Source organism: Trichosurus vulpecula, chromosome 2, assembly GCF_011100635.1.
Source record: "Trichosurus vulpecula isolate mTriVul1 chromosome 2, mTriVul1.pri, whole genome shotgun sequence".
Classification (NCBI taxonomy): domain Eukaryota; kingdom Metazoa; phylum Chordata; class Mammalia; order Diprotodontia; family Phalangeridae; genus Trichosurus; species Trichosurus vulpecula.
Genome location: NC_050574.1, coordinates 156,300,403 through 156,306,913, shown reverse-complemented (window position 1 = coordinate 156,306,913; position 6,511 = coordinate 156,300,403).

The following is a 6,511-nucleotide window of genomic DNA, read 5'->3' as shown; positions in this document are numbered from 1 at the left end:
TCCTTCCTCCACTTTTCCCCACCCCTTCCACCTCTTCTCCCATCCCAACAAAATCAAAGCTGTATCCTACAAGCCGATTTTCTCACACACACACACACATACACACACACACACACACACACACACACACACACACATACACACACACAAAAGTTCAGTCGGTTTGTATCTAAGCCCTTTGTCATTACAAAGCAGGTGGGCAGGTTGGCAAGAAAAGCAGCTGCTTATTGGGTTTAATACAGCATGGATTTTTAAGGGAGACGGTGTCCGCTGGCTCAGTGGTAGTCAAGTTTCCAAACCAAAAACTTAATTTATGAGAATTGAGCTTCCTTTCCAGTCTTAACCCAGAGCCAGCTGTAATATCCAGAATTTTGGTCCTAAAGGTGTTTATCCATAAGCTAGACAAGTTAATGGGGACTTTGTAGGTTAACCCAATTTTTATGCTGCCCATACCAAGTAGAAGCTTTGTTGTATTTCTCTTAATAGCCCATGGGACAGAGAATATGTCTGCAGTTTTAAGGTCATAGGATTCAGAGTAGGAAAGGTCCTTAGAGATCAGCTAGTTTCACCCCCTCGTTTTGAAGAAAAGGAAACTGAAGCTGAGGGAGTTTAAAAGATCTGTCCAAACTTATACAGCTGTTAGCAGTCTGTCTAGGACTGGAAATCAGGTCTCTCCCTAATTCAGGTGTCTTTTCACAATTCATATGTTGTTAATGAAACATTCTCCAAAGCTTGTCTACCTTCAGGACCAAAGAATAAAAGAAAATGAGGCTTGACTGAGTGTTGAACTAGTCTTGCGCTATAGTGAGCTCCCTGCCATTATATTCATCCAGACGCAGGGTGGCCATAAAATAGGGATGCTGTGGAAGGAGGACATCCAGTGGGTGCAGGATTCCAAATGAGTAACTGGCCCAGATTTCCACTGAGGTCCCTGGTGACTCGACAGAGCCATGACAGCTCTGCAGTATTTGTAGACAGCTCACCCTGGCAGATCTTCCTTTCAACTGCTTATTGAAATGATCCTCCCACTCTGGTTAAGTCTTTCAATTTATATTATCATCATCCCTCTCTTCTCTTACTTCTTTCCAGAAGCTGGATGAGAAGGTCTTTTAAACCAAACCAATCGCCTCTTCTTCATTTGATCCCACTAAAAGAAAGTACAAACCAGAAAGATACCAAATTGAAAAAGGGCAGGTTGGGAGATGACTGCTTTGTATCATCCTGAGAAGAGATGCTGTCCACCCTTAGTCAGCATCCTGGTGCAACAGAACATGTTGAATTTGAAGCTGTAGGGCCAAGGTTCAGATCCTAGCTCTGCCATGTGTGACCTGTGTGACCTCACCTCTACGGGCCTTAGTTTTCTCTCCTGTGAAATAAGGAGGTTGGATTAGTTAACCCTTTCCAGTTCTAAATCTATCATCCCAATAATGGCTCACATTAGCACTTTAAAGCGCTGTCTACAGAAGGACTCCCAAGTGGCAGATAATGAAAGTATTATTATCTCTATTTTATAGAGGAGGAAATTGAGGCTGAGAAAGATTAAGGAAGGGATTGACCCACAGTCACACAACTAAGGATTATCAGAAGAGAAACTCAAACTCAAATTTCTGGGTGCTTAATTGTAGGCTCTTCTCATTATTGTGGGGAGAATAGATAAGCTATAAGGCTTTCAGATTTCTCCTTGCTTCCCCAGTGACTGCCTGTGGATATTCAAAAGTAAGCCCAAAAACTGGGGAGGGGGAGGAGGAAAGGGCTCTTCACAGAAGTTGTTGGCAGAATGAAATTTAAAGTCAAACAGAAACTACTCAGTTCAGTTCAATTCGGTTCTGGCTTTCCTATGACTCTCCTCACTTCCAGTAATAATAAAGGTAACAGCGGACCTTGATATAGCGCTTTAAGGTTTGAAAAGATCATTTGTACTTTACAACAGGGACGACAGCTATCCTTGTTCCCATTTCACAGACAGAAACACCTGAGGCCCAGAAAAATTGAGTGAGTTGCCTATGGTCCACAACTGGTAAGTCTCAGAGGTAGAGTTCAAAGAAAGACCAAGTCCAGCACTCCCTTTACCACACAAGGCTGCCATTCCAATAAGGATAAATGAGAGCCAGTTATGTGTCCAGCACATAACATCACATTTGTTTCCTAGGACGGTCCACAGAGGGGTATTGTAGCATATTCAAATGTTTTCTGGCTCTGGAGTCAGATATTCTAGGTTCACATCCTGCCTTTGATGTTTACCATCTATATCAGGGCTGTCCAAACTTGGGTTATCTTAGGGCCACATTAAAATAAAATAATTATTCGAGGGCCACACCCAGAATAAAAAACACGGTACACTAATAGTAAGTGGGGGAACACGCATCATCAATACGACAGGTGAAGGCGTGAAACGCAAAAGCAAACACAAAACAACAAAGCGACAACACAACAGTATAAAGGTAGGCGCATACTGATTAGTCTGCATCATACAGATGGAACGCACCCCACAGATAGATTGAAAATTCCGTGCGACATGTTCTGTCCATAATACTGCTTAAAAACACCAAAGCAAATTAACATCAACGAGATTATTTATTAGTGAGGGAATTAAAAAATCGAATACACATTACATGCAAATTATTATTTTATTTTTTCGCTCATGAAAATTAAAACCCACAGGCAGGCCGCATAAAATGCACTGTGGGCCCCACATGGCCCGCGGGCTATATTTTGAACAGCCCTGATCTATGTGATGTTAGGCAGGCTCCAACCTCCCCGGGCCTGTGCTTCATCCTCTGTAAAATAAGGGGCCTGGACTTAGCCAGTGCTTAGCACATAGTAGGCACTTGCTAAATGCTTGTTGATTGATGTGACTTTGAATAGGTGATTTCTTATTTTTATTTTTGTTTTATTTTGTAGGGGGAAGGGCAAGGCAATTGGGGTTAAATGACTTGCCCAAGGTCACACAGCTAGTAAATGTGTCAAGTGTCTGAGACCGAATCTGAACTCAGGTCCTCCTGACTCCAGGGCTGTTGCTGTACTCACTGCACCACCTAGCTGCCCCTGAATAGGTGATTTCTGATGGCCCTTCCAGTTCTGGATTTGGTCCTAGAAAAAGCCTGTCCTGGGGCAGCTAGGTGGCAAAGTGGATAGAACACTGGCTGTAGAATCAGGAAGACCTGAGTTCTGTGACAATTAAAAAATTCAGGAGATGGTCTTTAGCATCTGAGAGTGTCAGTGACCCCTTTCATTAATTATTGCTAGCATGATTAATAAAATGATGAATTGTTGAGAAAAAAATTCAAGAGACATAGTTTCTGGGTAATTTAATACTTTTATTAAGAAGACCAGCAGGTTATTAATAAAAAGATGGTCATTTGTCTGTCTCTCTTAGACCAAAGACCCCTAATGGTGGTGGGGTCGCAATTTATATGCCCTTAGAAGAGGAGGTGTTCCTCAAGGATGCCATAATCACCTCTGATTGGCTAACACAATGGGAGGTGGGTTATCTTGGGGTACCTTGGGGTATCTTGGTCAAAGCATCAATATCGGTATCACCTGTCTTGATAATAGGGAGAATCAACATTTTCCCCAGGTCTGTCTGAGCAAACACAATGAGCATACACCCATTAGCCAAAACTTAGAATTTCTTTTACTGTCTGATTAGATCTTGGCCTGGGTAAATCATTAAGAGAGATTGCTCACCTTGGTTGGCTTCTGGATGAGGAAGTAGAAAAAGGGAAAAACCTTGGTCCTAATAAAATAATTAGCTATTAAATATAAGAGAGAAATACTCATTTCTCACAATTCAAATCTGGCCTCAGACACTTACTAGCTGTGTAGTCCTGGGCAAGTCACTTAAATCCTGTTTGCCTCAGTTTCCTCATCTGTAAAATGGGCTGGAGAAGGAAATGGCAAACAACTCCAGTGTCTTTGCCAAGAAAAACCCAAATGGGGTCATGAAGAGTTAGACATAATTAAAATGACTAAACAAAAGAACAACAGGCCTGTCCTAAACCAAGAAACTAGCCATACAATGATATGTCATAGTCTGAACAAGGGGCATTTCTCATTCATTTGGTTTTTCCTGCGTGGATTATTAAGCCAAACTCTTCTGAGTAATCGTGGATTTTTGTTGAGGATGCCTTGTAACATTCTGAGACTTGGTGTAATCAGTCCAATATCATCTGTAAACTCATGCCCAGTAAGAAATCCCTCTTCCACTTGAACCCTGCACAGGATGCCCTCCAAAATAACGGTTAACATCTTTAGCAAGCACACATCTCTCTGGTTTATGCCTTGCTTAACAATAACCAATGAACAAAATTATCTCTGTGGCTTCAATTATCAAGGAATATTGCATGAGCTTAACATACTCATGAGAGACTCCTTGTTGAGTGGAACCATTTTAGTCTGTGCTTTGTTCTACTGCATCACGAACTTTTTCATAATCAAAAAACAATAAACACAGAAGGATACTCCACTCTGCACTCTTCAGTAAATTGTGTGACTATAACAATGTGGTCTGCTGTAGCAAGTCACTTGGGAAAGCCCATGGGTTCTCATCTCATGTTTTTACCAAAGATATCCTTAACGTGTATCTAGATCATTTGCATAAACATTTTATAAAGATGAAAAAGTAGGCATATGGGTAGGTAGTCATTTGTGACCTTTTGAATGCCTTTTTTCAGGCATGATGTCATCTGTGATATTTTTTTCCCATTCTTTCAGTATCTTCCCTTCCCTAAGATATCTTGCAAAACAATCCCACATGGCTTCCGAGATTATGTGGTCTTCAAGAGGAATTGTCTGTCGTTGGTGTTGTTCAGCTGCATTTCCTCATTTTTTTTCTTCTAATGATTTCTAGTCTCTAACAATTAGGATTATTTAATCATTCGTTTATTCAACAAGCATTTCTTCTTTTTAAAGAGTGTTTATGTTTGGAACCTAATGAAGAACACCAAATAAGATGAATGTTTCCATATATACAGATCAGGAAAAAAAGAGACTAGTATATGAAATTGCAAATCCCTATTTTGTGCAGTGTGATTTTCCTTTTAAGTAGATAGCATATTCCATATGTAACATCCAAGTCTTCCTGCTTGTCTGTGTTTCTTTCTGACCTCCCTTTTGTTCCTTTCTGTGCCTTTAAAAATTTTTCAGTGACCATATTCTTTCTTTTAGTTTTCTTTCTTTCTTGAGTGGGGAGGGGATAGTGTACAAACACTAATGCCACTTCCCTCTCTCTCTTACCTCCCCAACTCCAAATTAAAAAAAACAGAAAAACAAAATCAAAACTATTGTTCCAAAGGTGCAAAATTAAGCAACACAAATTCCCAAACTAGCTTTGTCTGAAAATGTATGTCTCATTTTGTACCTTGAGTCCATCACTTCTCTGTCGGGAGGTGGGTAGAAATCTTCATCGTTGGTGCTCTTAAGTCTTGGTTTCTTACCACGTTGAGCAGAGTTCACAAGTCTTTAAAAGCCAACCAGCACTTCTTAATCTCCTTCTACCTGCTGGTGCTTGCTCTAGTGGATAGAGAGCCAGAGTCAGAAAGGTCTGGGTGAAGGTTCTGCCTCTGAGTCTTATTAACTTTGTGACACTGACAATTCACTTAATATTTCAGTGTCCCCCTTGGTTGATGGAGCTGGGAATATTCAGAGAAGCAAGGGAGATGTGAAAATTATCTTCAAATATTTGAAGAGATTTCATGTGGAAAGGGGATTTTATATTTTCTCTTTTTGGTCCAGAAGGGCACAACTGGGAATGTTGGATGGAGGTTGCAAGTAGGAAGGCTTTGGCTCCTACACAAGCAGAAATTTCCTAACAATTAAAATTGCCAGAAGAAACTGGGAATGGCCTCTCATTGGAGGTCTTTGAGAATAAGTTGATAGCCTATTTATAGGTTATAGGTTGATAATCCTGATAGGTTACTCTCTAGGACTCTAAGTTACAGAACACTTACAGATTGGTGTTGGTAGAAGGAATTTCCTCACTGGGAGATCACCACCCAATGAAATCACAAGTGTGATTAAAAAATAATAATAGAATTTGCCAGAGACTTCACTAGGCACTGTTATACAAAGATAAAAATAAAAAGTCTCTAATCTCAAGGAGATCACCTATTGGAGAAGTGAGGAGACAATACATAGACAGATTAAGTAAATGCAAAAAATAAATACAAAGTAATTTCCATATGCAGAGAGAGCAACAACAACTTGGGGAACCAAGAAAGGCCTTCTGTAGGAGGTAGTCCTTGAGCTGAACTTTGAAGGGAGATAGAGGTTCCAAAAATGATAGGTGAGGAGGTAGGACATTTCAGGCTTGAAAGACAGCTTGTGCTAAGACACAGACAGACACAGGACACGTACTGTCTTACAGTGGGAACAAGAAGTACCCCAATTGGAGGACAGGCAGAGCCAAGATGGCAGCTTGAAAACAGGGATTTGCTTGAGATCTCCCCCAAATCCCTCCAAACACCTGTAAAAAATGGCTCTAAACAAATTCTAGAGCTACAGAACCCATGAA